A 19,360-nucleotide genomic window follows, 5' to 3' on the forward strand; every position below is an offset into this window, starting at 1 on the left:
TAAGAATGGCAAAGGACTTTGCTAAAGCCTTTGTTGTTAAGGTCCCGCCAAAGCTTGCACCCTCTAATTTTAAAAGATTCTAAACCCCGGGAAGTACTTCAAACTTTCCTCCCCCAAAGAGGCAGCAAGGTCCAAATCAGAATCAGGCTCAGAGGGATGTCTGCGCACTAGGGTGGGCTAATACACCACACTAGCCTGGGCCCTCAGAACTAGGCAGCATCACAATCACTCACCTCAATCGCCAAACCTCATTCTCCTAATGGTATGAGGGATACCATGGGCCAACTCCGGGCCTTACTAATGTCTCCATCATCTGGCTATACAAGCACAAGAACGGGGCAGCGTCAAGGCAGGGAGAGTTGTACCTGTATCTTAATTTAACCAAGATAACAATCCATTTACTCAACTAAACCATAGGACTAGAATACATGTTGCCTTCTTCAGAAAACAATCCTTTTCAATAAAAGATTTTTGCATTTCAACTTGAGATTGCGGATAAGACATTCTTTATTAAGGCATATGCTATTGTTTAAAATAATACAAACTTTAAATAGTAAATCAAAAAAATCGATCACTATTAACAATTAATAGAGAAGCTAGGGCCATACCTCAACCCCTAAGAATGATATATAATTGAAAAATAAAATATGTATATACCTTATAGAAATTTATCGTTTATGGTTGTCTTTGCTGGTTAACAAGAGCTTTAGAACTTGACATATGATAATAGAGCCTTCTAATACCTTGTCTTACGATTGAAATCATCCAATCAACCCCAAGCTTTATCTCCTCTTACTCGTATTGTGACTCTTCTCTCTTTCTAAGGTCTATGGAAAAATAGCCTTCTCTTACAGGGCTATGGCATACTATTTTTTCTCTAAAAGAAAAGCTATGGAGTTTTGGTCTCTTCCTCCGAAAGACCATAGCAATCTAAGCTTCTTTTCTAAGATATTAGATAAGAATGAAGGGATATATACATCTCAAACTCTAGGATTACCTTGAGGCTACTTGCTACCTTCTCACAGTTTTCTCTGTGTAGAGACCCTGACAGAAACAGCAAATTGTTTCGGCCATAACTCTCTGATAAAAACTCAGAATATGGTCATATAACCAATCAAAAGAACGGGAAGGCATCTGGGTAGAATAGGTAAAAAACGTTTGTATATAGCCACAAACGCACCATCTTTAGAAACACGTTGTTTTTCCACATTTTTAGTATGCATGGACTCTAAATGTGTAAAAGTACTCTAAATATGACCTCTTATCACCTAAATTCGAAATTCTATTTTTGGGGATACTTATCTCTTAATAGAACTATTCTTATGTTCTTATTTCTTTTAGGATTTTTGGAGCTAATATTTTTATTCTAGCACTTTCCTAATGTTTCTAGCCTTGTTGTCTCACTCTTCTCTAATTACACTCTCTTTCCTTATTGAAATATATATTAAAAGAGACACATACATACATGGCTTGGGAGGGACCTTACAGCTGGTGTGCTGTCCACTGTAGCAGTGTGCACTGTAGACAGTATAAACAGGCAGCGCTCTGACAAAACTGGTGTCACTCTCAGGTTCCGTGCCGGTGGCTCTCACCTTCACGCAAAGGACAGCGTCCTGGGGCTGCCTGAGTGCCCAATACACAATTTTTTTTTAAATTTCTAAACAAGAAAAGTACATGGCTCAATTCTTTGTGTTCCTTGGCTCTCTGGCTCTGATACCAATATTGAAAGCTCACGATTGGGGATCTTTATTAAAAATTAACTTGAAAGAAATACACAAGCTTAAAATAGAAGAAAGCTCACGACACAAGAATGGGTTAAATCTCCCCCACCATGAGAGTGGCTCACGTCCTCCTCATCATGGTGTATTTAAATATATTTCCTTGTACAAAAAGAAAAAGCCAAAAATACATGTAGCCAAAAATATGGATCTCCACATTGGGCTTGCATAAGCCTAAATACAAAAGTATGAACACTCTAAGGTTCACTCATAAAATAGAACAAAATGTTGCACACTAATGTGCACATAAAATATCATTGCCATTGTCATAAATAATCGCCATGCACCATGCGTTAATAGATTTCCGTCAAAACAGCAAGCCCAATGGATCCATGCACATCCTGCACACTAACCTCGCACTGATTTGCACTGACATTCACACTATAAGCTCAAAATATGTGACAAGTTAGAGGTGATCAGTCTTGCTTGCACATAAAATAAATATCCATCAAATAAATCCATAAATTCCAAATAATGTGAATAATCCCAACATAGTCATTGCTTTTCTCATTTTGACAATTTATGTAAGAATTATACAAATTGTCTTATTGGTACTCTCGGCCTAAGGATAAAACGAGATTATTTTCTATGCACAACCATGAATTCTTTAAGAAGAAAGGTTATCATTTCATGATGAATTGGGTACCTTGGTGATTAACAATCTTAAGTGGGCAACCATTCCATGTGATGATGTATTCATAAATGAATTTAGTTGTGCTCCTTGCATTGGCCTTAACTTTAGCTTTTTTCTTAGCTCACTTGGAACAATAATAAGTTGCCATAATATTGTATCTAGCATGAGTGGATTTTGTTACTAGACTAATTGGACCGACAAAGTCTAACCCCCAACATTCATCAGACCTTTTGATAAATTTGGTTACATCCACAAAGACCACAATTGAAGAACTTTCCAAGATGAGCTTTTAGTCTTGATATGTCTTCCTCCCATGCCACTATGAGCTTCTTCAAGCACTATCACACTTTTTTAGATTTAAGGACATATATGCAACAGACTCCTTTTCCATTGTATACAGTTATCTATTGAGAGGTAGTGATTGTGGTTGTGTAATGCTACATTGATATGGGTGATAGGTAAGTTATGCAACATCTCGATTAAGAGGGGGTAACACCATATTGGGAAATATGGGAATTTCCCACAAGTTTGGGACACATGGTCAAAAGTTTGGATTAACCATAACTTGAACACCACTAATCCAAAATGAGGGCTTTATAGCTCTTTAGATTCCATTTTTCAAGCGCTTTCCAACGATAGGTCATATGATAGGGTTTTGAGAAATTTACAAACATGTTATCCATGTCCCCTTTTTTAAGTATTCAAAAATGGGAATTGGGAAATTCCCAAATTCACTAATATGGTGTTGGGTGTTGAGAGATGTAATCGCGGTGTTGTGTGTATATGGGAAAGCACCCTAGAGGTGCAAGATATTGTGGTAAGATAAGAATGCCACATGTAATATTGTATGGTGTGTGAGTGTTGACTAAAAGAGTGGAAAAGGGAGTGCCACATGGATGATGATGTGTAAAGTGGGATAAGGCTAGAAAGCCTATATCATTGTATGATTCATTGTGAATGTGATAGAAGAAGAGAACAAGTGTTGAGTGTGCAATCTCTCTCTCTCCTCTCTCATGGAGTTCTTAGTGTGGTATAACCCACCTTAATTATGTTGCTTACTCTATGTCTAACACCATGATCAATCCCATATTAGGATTGTTAACACTATCTTGCAATGAGCCACTATGCACTCTCTCCTTGGTCATTTCAGGGTCAAGGGAAAATCATTTGTCAGAAAATTAACAATGTTAAGGATTGATTTCGAAACAATGTCCAATTGAAACAAACGAGCATCTAGAAGATCACTCCCACTAGAGGTTACGAGCAGTAGAATTACCAACACCCTCATCCAAGTAGGGGTGGATACATTTGAAGTAACTATAACCTCACTACCATCCCATGCTTATAACTAGAATGAAGGAAGTAATTCCTCAATCATAACCTAAGTATTGGGAATAGTTTACCACGATAAGCCATGGAAATAGTCTACTATGATTAGCCATGTGCAATAGAAAAATTTGACTTACATGAGGCAAAGTTATTCAAGGTTCTCTTGGGTGGACTTCTATGAAAAACATGCTAACTTACATGCACAACAAATAAATCTGGCTTACATGCTAATCTACTAAAGGTGCTCTTGGGTAGACTTCTATGAAAAATAAAAGGAAATCATGCCACCATTCTACAACTTTCCTTACTTTACGAAGCCACAATCCTTCTCTTCAATAGAGATGGTGAACCAAATTATTTAACAGATGCCCTCTATGGCTTAGTGGGGATGCTTGATTGCTAACTTGTTTGTATCATGAGTGATTTCACCAATAAAAATAGAAATGTGTTAGTGTTATTGACATATGCATAGTGGGGCCATGACTATGTATGGCGGGTGATATTTTTTGTGCTGATACCATGCTAGTATATTTTGGTTCACTATGTTTGTACCTTATCACTTGGCATGATTTAATTGTTATTATGGATTTAGTGATATGCGAGGATACCAATTGAGGTGTCACACATGTGTGCAAGGTTACCAATCGAGGTGTCGCACACAAGTTATGAGCAGTGCGAGAATACCAACAAAGGTGTCACACTATTGTACGAGGGTCATAATTGAGGTGTCGTATGGATTTTGTTGGTGCGAGTATTTTTCACATGACATTATTATTTTTGGTTATCCTTGAGCCAATAGCCTTGAGCCAAATGGTTAAACATATTGTATGACATTGCTGTTTTATTAGTACTACGTACGATAGTGGATCTTAAGTTTTATAAACTTTGTGTGAACAAGCTCTTAGTGCTTGTTGTTATTTTTGTTAAAGTGGATAAGCAAAGTCCAATTTTGTACAAATCATCTATTATTGGCTTGAGGGTTGATTCTTATAATACAATATCGAAATACTCATACGTGAAGAGAGCTATATGCATGAGGGGGAAGATTTGACCCCGTTGTTGGTGTTCATGGTGATGTTTATCTTTTCTTTTGGCAAATTATTATGTATGCTCTGCTTGTCCTATTGATTTATGGGGAATCTAAGATTTTGTTCAACTAATATACATGAGCAAATTGATTTAATCTCCAAAGTGTACAAGAGGTCCTGTTAATGTAAACATACAACCTTGCACATAAGAGAGGGAAAGAAGAAGAGAAACAACCATGCAAGGGTCAAGTCAGAGATGTGCACCTAGCCAACCCTAATGAGGGTTAACTCCCCTTTGTGAGGCCACTAGAGGCTCACTCCAGCACCACTTGTCACCCAAGTGGAGAGTCAAGATCTAGGTGAAAAGTAAGAAGGAGAGGGAGATATGGAAAAATCAACCTTCACTCCATGCCACATGTATGCAAGAGGGACCTTGGTAGAGAGACAAGAGAGGGGAGTGGAGAGGAGAAGCTAGATCATCACCATCCCTAACATGCATACACAACAACAATCGAGCATGCAAGCAAAAACAATATAAGCAAGCATCCATAAGAGAGAGAGAGAGAGAGAGAGAGAGAGAGAGAGAGAGAGAGAGAGGCAAAAACCCAATGAGACTAATGGGATTGTCCCTTTTCATATTCCATAAAATGTCTTATATACAAGAGCTCTCATTTTACAATGGCCAACCGCACATTTGCAATTGGGGGCCCAAAACTAGGTTCCTAGCTCTATGTACATCTCTTTTCTATGACCAGTGTTACACAAGCCGTAAGCTCAGTTATCCCATATCTCTTTTATCATTCATCGCTTTGTGGCAGTTACAAAGATAAGTTACAAGAAGCATAGCCATGCTTGAAAAATAATGTTAACTGGAGGTAACAGGTCCTGATAGTAGTATTAGAGCAAGAATACATGTATTTGGAGAAAGGGGAAAGCTCACCATTACCTAAAGGTCAAAGAAGGCAAAGGGATGAAGACCTTCAGACTATAGTAACTTGACCTAGACCTAAAGACATACATGAGCTTTAATCATTTCTTGGTTTTTGGAGTTACTATAGAAGGTTTGTGAAAAATTTTGTATATCTTGCTCATCATTTGACTTTTCTTCTTAAGAAAGTGAACCAGCATGAATGGATGTGGACACAATAAAAATATTTTAATGCTTTAAAAGAAGCACTCACTAATGTACCAGTATTGCAACTTCCAGATTTTGCTAGACCTTTCGTTGTGGTTGTTGTTTACTGACGCTGGTAGTTTAGACATAGGAGCCATTTTAATGCAAGATGGGCATCCTATAGCTTTTGAGAGTAGAAAACTTTGATCTCCTGAGACTAAGTATAGCATATATCATAAAGAATTTAATGATGTGGTACATGCATTAAAAATTTGAAAACATTATCTAATGGGTTTGTGCTTCATGGCACCTCATTTCTCAACACCCTCCTTGGTGTCATATTCTTAGGCTACTACAAGGTGGTTGGATGTGAGGTTTAAAACTTCAATACCCCCTTGGGTGCATAAGTTTCTACGCTCAGGTGGTTAGGTTTAGTTATAACTCCTACACCTCTCCCTTAGTGCTAAATTGCTACTAGGGTGGTTTTTTATTTGATTTTCACTCCCCCTATGAGTGTTACAAATTTTTGGATTTAGATTTGGCCTACTCCTTTGGTGACATATTTTAGGATAGGATTGGGTAGTGGTAGTTCTTGTTGCTTTATTTAGTGAAGTGAGTCGTTTGGAGTTCTCCTCACTTGATGAAGACTCCTTGGTGCTAGCTCTTCTTCTTCTTTGATGTGGATGTTGATGAAGCATCTTTGGTTACTGTGACCTTCACTCCACTTCATTTCTCTTCTTGTTGATGATGCTCTAGCTAGAGTGTCCACCATTTGGCATTGTCTTCTTTATTGTGCCTTTGGTTTAGACCTCATGGTTTTTGCCACTTAACACATATGACTGCATGCTTATAAAATAGCCCTCTCTATTATAATCTTCACACAAGTCTTTCTCTCTCACTAATTCTTTATTAAAGATACATGAAATGAGCAAATCTTAAATCTAATCATTTGCTAAACAAAATATCTAATGGAGAGAAGCCTAAACACTTACTAATGATCCAAGCCCTTATGTAAGCTAGATCCAAGCTCTTGACCCAAGCCCTAAACACTTACTAATGATCCAAGCCCTTATGTAAGTTAGGAGAGCTAGATCTAAGCTCTTGATACCATCTTCACAAACACGGATCTAGCTCTCCTAAACAAAGTCACTTCCTAATGAGGCACTAATCCTACACTAATGGCTATGCTAATCTAAGGTGGATAGAAATGAAGAAAACTCATCATAAATGTATATGTGTATGCTAATTAAGATTTAGACTCAAGTTCAACAAGGTTACAAGATCAAAACTTGTACTGATAGAAAGACTTGAGATGTGCTTCATTGTTCCATTTTACTTGAAATGAACCCCTTTCATACACATTGTCTTTGCTAGATCATGTGGGATTATCCTTGCTTGCTTATGTGAGTGGCTATTTGATAGCTGCTTGTCACTTTTACTCACTCCCTACCTTCCTTGTGCTTTATGGCACCACATTTCTCATAATAATACCTATAAGCAAATGGAGTTGTATATCGAATACCCTCCATGGAGAAAAGCACTCTACCCACTCAATGGGTGGGGAGCCATAATAAGTAGTAAAAATGACAATTCATACCTTCACTTTATCGGTTATCAGGAAGAAGGGAAGACATTGGAATTGCATCGAGCATCGCTTGCTAGAATGCTAGTTTTTGATTGTTGGATGCTTTGCTTCTTCTCCCCAATTGCTTCTTGTTGGTGGTAGTTTTGCCTTCTTGCCCGGCATTCTTGCCCGGCATGTTGTATGGCATGCCGGTTGCTTGATTATGGGTTTTCCAGTTATCTTGCATGGCTTTAAGCTTGTTGAGAGATAGGTTTTCTTACTTTGTCAGCTACCCCAATGTTCTTGGTTGGCATGTTTATTGGCACTTTATGCTTACCAATAGGTTGCGGGTTGTTTGTTAGTTGTTGTTAAGAATTCAAGATCATGCTAAGCCTAGTGCAAATCATATATTAACCATATAATTAAGGAGGCTCATAGTAATTAAGAAACTCCATAATACTAATTTTAGACTAATGAGAGGTGGCCAAGATAGGCACACTCATCAACACCTTGTATTTACAATATGTTATGGACCATACAATATAAGGCTTTTAATATAGATAGCCTCTAGCCCAATTTCCTTTACACATACAATAAAAGGCTTCTAATATAGATAGCATCTAGCCCAATCTCCTTTACACATCATCATGCCATGTGGCAATCCCTTTCCCACATTCTTTTATCTAGCTCTCACCATTCACACAATATCTCATGTGGCATTCTTATCTTTCCACAATAAGATAATATCTTGTACCTCTAAGGTGCATTCACACAATCAACCATATAGCCTGAGCTTTATTTTACATTGTGCATTTTAATACCCTTCCTTGATATAAAATTAGATGTGTGAACTAACCATCTCTCCAAAATTCGACCAACTCACTCTCAACCTCAACAATTTGGCATTGCCAAGTGTTCAACAAGTGTGTATGTATGTGTCTAGCCAACCTAGACACCTTGAGTCCCTTTCGAGTACCATTTTGCTTGGGCAAAGTGTTGACTGGTGTGAACACCCCCTAACATTTTAGCATTATCTTGGATGTGATTGGTGTGAACACCCCCTAGCATTTTGGCATTAACTTGGATGTGAACACCCCCTACGAGATTGGGATTAGCTTGGATGTGACTGGTGTGAACACCCCCTAGCATGTTGGCATTAGCTTGGATGTGTACACCCTCTAGCATTACTAGCATTAGCTTAGGCTAATGAGTTGTGGGATTTGGTCATTGAAAGATGTCATATCAAGAAGTGGTTACAAGAGGGCTAGTGGGGAGTTAGGATCTTGTGGAGTTTATGGAAGCCCAACAGTCACATGGGTATCCCAAGAGTCACATGGCTAGAGATGGCTATATAAAGCCCCCCTTGTTTGCAAATTACATATACACAATATGATGGATATGGAATACACTATGATGTTTTGCTTGTATCTTTTATCTTGTTCTTGATCCATGTCTCTTACACCATGCTCATGTGTACATGTGGACTCCTTGGCTGTGTGTAGGAGCATGTGTTTTCCCCCATGTTAGTAAGGCTATACTAACACCAGGGTGATCATGGTGGGAAAAGAAGCTTCGATCTTCTTCTTGCCCACAAGCTCTTGATTAGAAGTATAATGCCTAATCCTTAAGCATTTCTTATCGAAAGAGAGATAAGTAGCATGCAAGATTCTTTCTTGATTTTCTTGACTATAGATTTCCCATAATGTTTATCTTTTCTCTCAAAACCCCATGAGAAGGGAGATTAGCATGATTGTTGGTGATTTTTAAGATTACATTATAAATCATTGGGAGTTTTATTCTTAGTTATCTAAAAGTGATCTTCTTGTGCATGGAGAGAGCTTCCATTGCCAAGATCTAGACGATTTCCTTTTTGCTTTGTAGAGGTTTAGAACCTCGGACATGCTCTTCTCTCTCTCTCTCTCTCTCTCTCTCTCTCTCTCTCTCTCTCTCTCTCTCTCTCACACACACACACACACACACACACACACACACGCATGCATGCACGCACGCACACACAGAAGGGGCTGTGACAAAGAAAGCCCCATCCTCTCTGCTGGCAATAGAGATGGAAAATCAGAGAAAGGAGGAAGAAATTAATAACATCTGCACATGGCCTTGCCTTCTGCTTTGTAGAGCCACTGAGAACATAGAAGAAAAGCTTTCAGAAGCCTCAGTTTTGCTGAGGAAGAGGGGTACCACTGGCACCTATCCTTGATCCAGACCTTGAGAGTAGAAGCGATGATAGAACCTACCTAGGCACACAACACCTGTGTCAACTTCCATGGATTGTAGCCCAACCGATCTCCTCTTGCCTCTACAGGTGACCTCTCATATAGCACCTATGCCCTCCTACAATAATGGGCCTCCATCTATCATTGACAAGACTTCTACTGCCCTTATACTCCCCACCAAAGGGGAATCTCTTCTGCTTGCTTTAAAAGCAGATCACACCGCTGATGACATAATGGGTTTTTTTAAACCTTGCTTCCAGTGCATTTCCTCTACAACTAGAGGAAAAAACTCTTACAAAGAAGATACAAGGCACCATTGTGCCCATGTCCATGGATTTTGACTACATCGAATACATTCCATGGTGTGCTGGGAGAAGCATGGCCTTCTCTTTTTATCCTCTTTTCTCTGTTCAACTTGTTATGCGAGCTCTGATTGTCTTCTAGGAGGGACTAGCTACCTCTTGCTAATTTGTCTATAGAGTGTGCCTTCTTGTGTTGTGAGCTAAAGGTTGCGAATTGAAGGTTGTGGGAGACATTTATGCCTGCATTGAGCTCCACCATGAAGGAGGGCAAGATCGTGTCATGGGTGAAGGTAGACGCCGACCACCTTGCCAAAGGCAAGAGCGTTGTTGTGGTGGAGTCTGACAAGGCACATGGTGGTGGAGTCTGACAAGGCACATGGTGCATACTCTACTCACAGTGTCCAAATTCTATTATACACATCCATGGGGATGCTTCATGCATCCATCCTGAGTCTATTTATGACTCCTATTGTATGTATTGATGAGGGGGTTGAAGAACGTTCCACCACCTGATTTGCTAATGTTGTTATGTTTATCTGCAATGGTGTAGCCATGGCCGATGATGCATATGGCCTACTAGATGGGTTCCCTCACCTTAGTGAGGATGTAGATGTTTTACTTGATGTAGCCATGGCCAATGATGCACATGGGCTACTTGATGATATCCCTCACATAGTTGAGGATGATGATGACGTGTTCTTTGATGTAGATGTAGCCATGGCCAATGATGCACGCTGATGACCCTCACGTCATTGAGGATGATACAATTATTTATGATTCCTTGGGCACCTTGGAATGATGGGGCTATAATGCCTTTCTATGCATTATAAGTAAGAGGTTTTTTACAAAATGAACACTAAACATTAAGATCAAGCAGCCTTGCATGTGAATGGCAAGAACTTGGTATTACATCGAGCTCTACTTGTTGCTGGGAGCACACTTGGCCTTATGCTAGCGTGGTGCACTAGTTATGGGGGATTAGATCAAATAAAACACTAAAAATGGGAAGAAAAGAAGCACATATATGGCATACGGCTTTGATGATCCAACTCATCTATGCCTACTGCTGCATGGAGTACATAGAACACCTCCGCCGTGGGAAACTCGAGGTGAATGACCTAATGGACATAGATGGTGAGTCAATTGAAAATACATTAATTGTTGTGTGCTGTGTTGAAACATTGTGTTAATGGAAAACATTAAAAAGAATGCGAAATGAGGATCGGAGGAGAGGCATGTGAACTAGCCCCTTGACCACTTTGTGCATGGTTGTCCATAGTGTTTGAGAGCTGTTTGCACGAGAGGTCCCTACCACGTTGCTTGTAAGTCTAAGAATGAGGCACGAGGGCCAGAGGAGAGGCTCTATGAGGTCCCTATTGTGATTCTTGTAAGTTCGAGAGAGAAGGCATGAGGTCCGGAGGAAAGGCCCAGCGAGGTCCCTATTGCATCACCTGTAAGTCCAAGAATGAGGCATGAGGTTTGAAGGAAAGTCCTATTGAGGTCCCTACCACATCACTAATAAGCCCAAGAATGAGGCATCAGGACCAAAGGAGACGCTCAATGAGCTCCCTACTGTGATGCCCTCCGTAAGTCCAAGAGAGAAGGCATGAGGTCCAAAGGAGAGGCTCAGTGAGATCCCTACTATGTCACCTGCAAGTCCAAGAGAGAAGGCATGAGGTCCAAAGGAGAGGCTCAGTGAGATCCCTACTATGTCACCTGCAAGTCCAAGAGAAATAGGCATGAGAGTCGAGGGAGAGGCTCAATGAGGTCCCTGCCGTACGCCTTTAAGTTTGAGAGAGAATGAATGAGGTATGGAGGAGAGTCTTAGTGAGGTCCCTATCAAGTCGCTTGTAAGTCAAAGGAAAAATAGAATATAAACCAAAATGAAAATGTTAAAAGCATAAGAAAATGATATAATTTCTAGAACGTTGTTACTTGTTGGGTGTTGTAATTTCAGGACCCAAGGGAGGACTTAATTTGTGGACACATGGAGTGAAAGCAAACTTCTTTGACTCTCCATAGTCAGGACTTCTAGAGACGAAGCTTCACTGACACAAATGGTAGCACACTTGAGTACCCATGGACAAGATTCTTCATTAGCATATACTTGTGGATTCTTCATTGGATTGGTGAAAATCATTTTCCCACCATCTCCTTGCTCTACCACTAGCTTTATGTGGTTCTACATGATTATATTGTAAGAGAGGTGAAACAAAAGGGAACTAGCATTAGCTTAGGCTAATGAGTTGTGGGATCTAGTCATTAAAAGATGTCATATCAAGAAGTGCTTACAAGAAGGCCAGTGGGGAGTTAGGATTTTATGGAGGTTATGGGAGCCTAACAGTCACATCAGTATCCCAACAGTCACATTAGTATCCCAAGAGTCACATGGTTGGATGAATTTATAGAGCCCCTATACAAATTGCATATACACAATATGATGGATATGAAATACACTATGATGTTTTGTTTGTATCTTTATCTTGTTCTTGATCCATGTCTCTTACACCATGCTCCATGGATATGTGTATAGTAGGAGCATGTGTTTTCCCCCATGTTAGCAAGGCCATGCTAACATGGAGCCACCCAAGTGCTTTTCAAACACCCATGTGTCCAGGAAAAGAAACCAACCCATTTAAAAGTGCATCGCCCACATTAGGGTAAATTCGAGCTCCAAATGGGCCCTTTTGGATCCCATTAAAAAATATAAGGCTAACCAATGAGAGTGATTTGATTCTAGATCCATGTAACATGGATCTATTTTATCAGAGTGGGCTCCACATTTTCAAGCTAAAAAAAGAGGAATAACAAATATTGGTATAAAACTCAAAAAATAAAAGAATGTTAGACTTGAATACCACCTACCAAAACATTGTTAGAAGGAATATCAGGATAAGAGGCTAGATTGATTGAAAACTTGTCTAATTTAAAACTTTCTCCACAATTTGAGCTTGGTTCTCTTCGTTTCCTGCCTCTCTTATAGTAGCGTCATTTGTTTATGCTATATCTGCTTCATCTCTTCTTCTTCTTCTTCTTCTCAGCCTCTTTTTTCTTCCATCTTAATAGTCTGGTAAACTTTGTTAAGCTATATTTACTAATCATGATTTTTTTATGATTTTTATTTTATTTGTTATATTCGTTAACCTTATTGTAGGGTTATTTGTCAACTCAACTACAAGGAAAACAGAGTGCAACATTTATAATATTTTTTAAAGTTTTATTTTTGTTATTTAGATTGTTAAGCCCATTGAAATGGTAATAATTTTATGTTCTCCTTTTGTAGATGAGCTCTAGGAGAAAACACATCTGTAGCATTGAACGTGTGGAGCTTTTCAACAGGAAGGATGTTGATGGATCCCTCAACAGTTCAGGAAGTCAGACTAGATCATGATGAGACCTAACACTTCAGGAGCATTCAAGGTAAAACGAAAAGACATTGGTGATCCTAACAAGCATTGGAAAGGTAGGATCCTGGAGTTTTGTAGGTAGCCAAATTGTGCAATAGAGGTCCTTGTGCATCATGTTTATATGCACATGGGCATAATGCTACATCACCAGGTGAAAGTACAAGATCTAAGACAAACATTAAGATTCAATAAGTAGTTTTTATTTTTTGTGTTCAATATCTATTTGTTTTGTGCTCTATAGCTAAGTAGTCTATGTTTTTGTGTTCAATACCTAATTGTTTTGTGCTCTATAGCTAAGCATTAAAAATTTCTTATAGCTTTATATCCATTGAATGTGCAGGAGTGGCAGAATGTAAAGTGCATAGTGTAAGAATCAATGTGTTCCATATAGAGCACATTTCGATCTGAAGCCTCCCCGCATATCCAATAGGTGACAACCACAATAGTCATATTAACATATATTCAAGCATTGTTTGACATCAGGGAGGACTAGTATCTCACCCCATCATTGCACAGAATATTGAAGAAGAAGATTTTGTCGATCTAGATGTGGATAAGTATCTTCTACTAGATTCAAATGTCAAGGATTTGAGTTCCATACTCTTGCTGAGACATTAGCAATGATGTACAAGGATGCTATTCACTATGAAGTCAATCTTCCCCCCACTGAAGAGAAATTTCAAGCTATTTAGAAAAGACTCAGTATTTTGCAAATGGGAAGAGAAGGGGAGTCTTTATCTGTCCAGGATGCCAACTCAACAATTAACATATGGACAAACGATTTACTTATTAATGATGAGAATCAGAAGGTTTGATTATAATAATTTTGAGTATTGTGATGAGCTTCATATTGCATTTGTTTTATTGTCTTATGGACAACTTTGTTTTGTAGCTGGTGGTGTATGAGAATGATTTTCTCATGTGCACATCTGGAACACGAGTGGGAGGACTAGGAAAGGACTCATCATTGGGAGAGTGCATTAACTAACTGAAATTTATACAGTTCATTATATTCCACAAAACGTTTTTAGAGGATAAAGATGAATTTCCATTGTTTACAATCAAGACATTATCTAGATATCTAGGGGGACACCTCATCAGCTGGAATGTAGACAAAATGATGCTTATGGAGAAGCAGTTAGTGGTGCAAATCTTTGGGCAGGGCCTTGGAGTGTATGCTCTAGGAGAAAATATTACTTAGCTTACACTGCATATGGATTAACATGTGGGATCAAGGATCCCAAGATGCTAAGTGAATATGGCAAATCGGAGCTTCTCAGATTCAAAAGATCAAGAGTTTTGCTAGTTCTATAGTTGCAGGATGATGCCAAACCATCTTCGAAGAGCGCAAGGCTCAGAGGATGCTAGTTAGGAGGATCAGAAGTAGTAGTAGAATCCAATCGCTTGTAAAAATTTGGTTTTTTAATGTTATACAATGACACTTTTGAAGTAAAACTATTGATCATGGATTATGGAGTATGAGTAGGGCCTTTTCCATTTGGCTCTATTGCTATATCCTTAACTTTGAATCTTGTCAATGTTTTTAATATCTAAAAGTTTGAAAGTATCCATGGGAGGTGGTGAATATAGTGAAGCATAAATTGAAACCAATTAAACTTTCGTCATTGATTTATAATTGTGAAGCTTATTGATTGAAGAATCAAATTTTCAATATCCAAAACATTAAGCCCTGTGAATTCAATGTGTTCTATCGGTATTGGCTTGTTTCTCCTCTATCCTAACTGCAATCCACTACCATGCAAGGTGGTAAGCTGAAACCCACAACGAGCTTGCCAATGTGAGTGCTCCATGCCTTGGGTATGTTAGAAAATATAAGATCTAGCATCCATCCTTAGTGGGATATCCTTAGTGGTACCTTAGAATGCCTTGTTCTATGAGCCAAGTTTATGCCGATTGAGTAATAGTGTCTGTAGTAATCTCAAGCTCAATGAGCTCTATGTGAGCTAGTTCAGCCCCTTGAGCTTCAAGCTCATAGAGAGATTCTACAATAGCAACGATGAGCACCTTAGTCACTACAATAAAGATGGTTATCTCTTTAGGGTGTAAATTTTGAGGAAGGTGCACAAGGAGCTAGGTCGATGTTGGTGCATAATTGGAGAGAATTGTTGTCGTTTCTCTCCTTAAGAAGAGGGAAAATATTTTAAAAATTCAAATCAAAAGCTTTCGATCTTTAAACCTTAGTGATCTTCTAACCTTCAAACCTTTGTGATAAAAGGTTCCTTAAAACTTTGGCATACTAAATTATCATTTGTGGGAGAGTAATTTAATACATGCATTCTTCGTGTTGACAGGCATAATGTAATGCTCTAGAGATATGAAGAGAACATTGCATCATTTTTGGACTTCTTAGTGAAAAGGGGGCAAAGGTTCATAGTATGTGTAATCCCTATCCTAGACATCATGCTTATATTTGTTAAAACCAAAACCAAAGCCCAAATATAAAAGGTAAAACAAAGCATTCAGCTTAAGCAAGTATCCAAGGTTAAATCTAAGACAAGTTACCTGGAGTAGTCAAAGTTCACGTGCACACATCTTCATCTTTTTGGTGAAGGGATTCTTGAGTGAAGTTCTTTGTTGGCGACACACAGCTCTATTGTAAATTCCTAGAACTATAAAGGACTTCCCTATTTGAGTAATTTGGGAACACTGTGTATGTGTAAGGTTGAGTACCATGGCAAATATGGTGAGAAAAATGTTTGATGAAATAGGTAAATTTGATGGATCCAAGTACCATACTTGGTGTATCAAAATGCAAATGTGCCTTGTAGTGAAAGATATGTGGGGGAATGGTTAATGGCACTGAAAAGAGGCCAAATAGAGATGCAGATCTCATTAACAAATGGACCAATCTAGACTCCAAAGCTTTATCCCTCATCATTTGTGGGATAGGCGATCCAGCTCAGTAAAAGACTTCTAATGAAGCATGGGAATCCCTTTCACCATAGAAAGAGTGCAAGAATAAATCAAGGTCATGGGGCTTTTCCCAACTGCACTTGGGAGCATGAAATAGCTCAATTGATAAGCTAATCTTGCATAACCTAGCTCACAATTGCATGGGCAAGGCATGCCACTCACCTCGTTGAATACTTGTGCTCGGATTCTTGTAGGAGACGATGTTGCCATGCACCTACACTCCAAAGCTCCACCCCGCCCCTGCTGCCACACTCCAAAGGAAGCTCGACTCTCCTCTCACTCAATCTCTCTCTATCTCTCTGACATACACTCACACAATGAGGGTTAGCATGCCCCCCTTCCTGATGCAGATTTTGTCCTTGGAATATAGAACCCTATGGACGATCGTCAAAGCATTCTAAGATATCAATCTCTTCCATGTCAAAAGGGAAGTATTGAGAAGTGTTTTGCAAGTGAAAGCCTTAAATTCAAGGAGGGGCCAAAATACTTCAAAGCATCAACATTAGCATTATGCATTTCTAGAAAGGTAGATTTTTTCCTCGCCCTTTCAATCCTCTTCCTATTAGTCTTCGTATTTGTGGCTTCATTTTTGGTTCTTTGTGCATTGAGCCGTGTGTTATGCGAATGATTGACCTTTGTCTCTTCAGTGATAGTAACTCTTTCCCTCAGGGGAGGGATCTCTAGGATACCTTTCATCTTTGTGTCAGTGAGGTTAATTGTCTCTAGAGTCTTGTCATACCTAAACCTAAGAAGCCATAGCGAGTATGTGTACTCTAACATCATTGTCACTCTGTGTGCATGGTAAGCTAGCTCACAACTATCTTGAAAATACTCAATAAACTAATCCTCAATAGCCTCCCATAAGCAATCCAACACCAAACCTTGCCAATGCATATCAATGTGGTTCCTTTTGCAAATAGTCCAATAGTCCTATAAGCAACCCAACACTGAACCTTGCCAATGCATACCAATGTGGTTCCTTTTGCAAATGGATCTGATAAGGCGCTAGAATGGGAGCTTCAAAATTGCGCTCTTTGCACCTTTGACAGTTCACATAGAACGGACCTATGGTACTCGTACCTTCGAGTCCTCTCATGGACCGAAGGTTGGATATAATTTTGCCCAATGCAACTTTCTGACATATTTTAGGATCTTTTGCTGAGGAGACCCTCACGGTCTGCTTTGTCTGTGCCATCTATATCAAAATCGGATGGATGGCTTAAATGACTAATCAAGAAAACGTTTTGGATAAAAATCACTACAATGCAATATGTAGACATCCAACACATTCAATCCCCCACATCGCGTTGTATTGAATTCACAATTAGTAAAATAAAAACACATAAAATTGGTTCAAATGACTAACAAAGGAAAACATTTTTGGTAAAAATCACTATAACGTGATAGGCAAACATCCAACACATATAATCCCCCACATTGCATTGTACTAAATTCACAAATAAAGGAAACTTCAACATGTAAAATCAACTCAAATGACTAACAAAGAAGTTTTTGGATAAAATCACCACAATGCGCTGATAGACAAACATCCAACACATTCAATCCCCCACATCGCATTGTATTGAATTCACAATTAATAAAACAAAAACACATAAAATCAGTTCAAATGACTAACAAGAAAAACATTTTGGGTAAAAATCACTTACAACGTGATAGGCAGACATCCAACGCATTCAATCCCCTACATCGCATTGTACTGAATTCATAATAAAGGAAACTCCAATATGCAAAATCACCTCGAATGGCTAACAAAAAACTTTTTGGATAAAAATCACATACATCAACACATTGAATCCCCCACATTGTGTTGTATTGAATTTACAATAAATAAAACAACAATACGCTTAAATGACTAACAAAAGGAAAACATTTTGGATAAAAATTACTGCAACGCAATAGGTAGCCATCCAACACATTCAATCCCCACATTGTGTTGTACTAAATTCAAAATAAAGGAAACTCCAAACACACAAAATTGGCTCAAATGACTAATAAAGAAAAAATTTGGATAAAAAATCACTACAATGCAATATTCAAACATCCATACATCCCCTTGTACTGAATTCACAATCAAAGAAACTCTAACATGCAAAATAGCCTCAAGTGATAAACAAGGAGATTTTTCTGGATAAAATTCACTACAACGCGATAGGAAGACATCCAACACATTGAATCCCCTGTAAGATTCCTCCCTCCAGCTTTTGAGGTGTAAAGGTATAAGAACCTATCCTTCTGTTCTTGAAATTATTCCCCTCTCTAAAATAGAAGAAAGATCTCGTTTTACCCTGTTTTGGCCTAGAGAGAGAAAATTGTTGAGATATTGAGCTCGTCTAGTGAGGCGGTGGACACTGATGACCCGCCTGGGAAATAGGCCCCACACTTACACCACTGGCATGGTTGGTGAGATCTTGGGTGATATGCGGCCATTGGGATGACAGGCTATGTGATAGCCATTCTAGAGACTGGCATAGTTATAGCGCCAGCTCATTTAGTTGGGTTCACACTATAGAGAACCCTTGGTATGTATTTGGTTGAGTACCTTTCATATTGGGTGTACTCTTATTTTGTATATGGTGTGTTGAGTGTTGAGTGAAGAAGAAGAAGATTTTCAGCCTCTCACCTTGTGTGTTCTCTATTAGGGTTTTGTGAGTGTGTGTGTGCTTGCAAGAGCTCAAGCTCTCTTCCCCCTGCATCTTTTCATGGTATCAGAGCTTGGTTCGTGCTAAGGGATGAGCTGCAAGCAAGAGAACCACAGGAAGCGGTACGAGGGTAAGAGCTTCAACTACTCTTCCCTATTTGTGTTGGTGACTACACCCTTGTCGGGAGCACTACGGGAGGCACCGGCAAACGACTCTGATTGAGGAGCTTTCTTCGCGGAAGTAAAGCTATAGGGAACTATATTGTCCTATCAGACAGTGTCCTATCGAACAGGGTCCTATCGAACAAAATTTTCTGGGATGAAAACGCGTTTCAGGCCCGTCTGGGCCTCCGTTTTTCAGAAAGCGGGCGATTTCGAGC

Source organism: Cibotium barometz, chromosome 13, assembly GCF_041138505.1.
Source record: "Cibotium barometz isolate CiBa-2024 chromosome 13, ASM4113850v1, whole genome shotgun sequence".
NCBI classification, from domain to species: domain Eukaryota; kingdom Viridiplantae; phylum Streptophyta; class Polypodiopsida; order Cyatheales; family Cibotiaceae; genus Cibotium; species Cibotium barometz.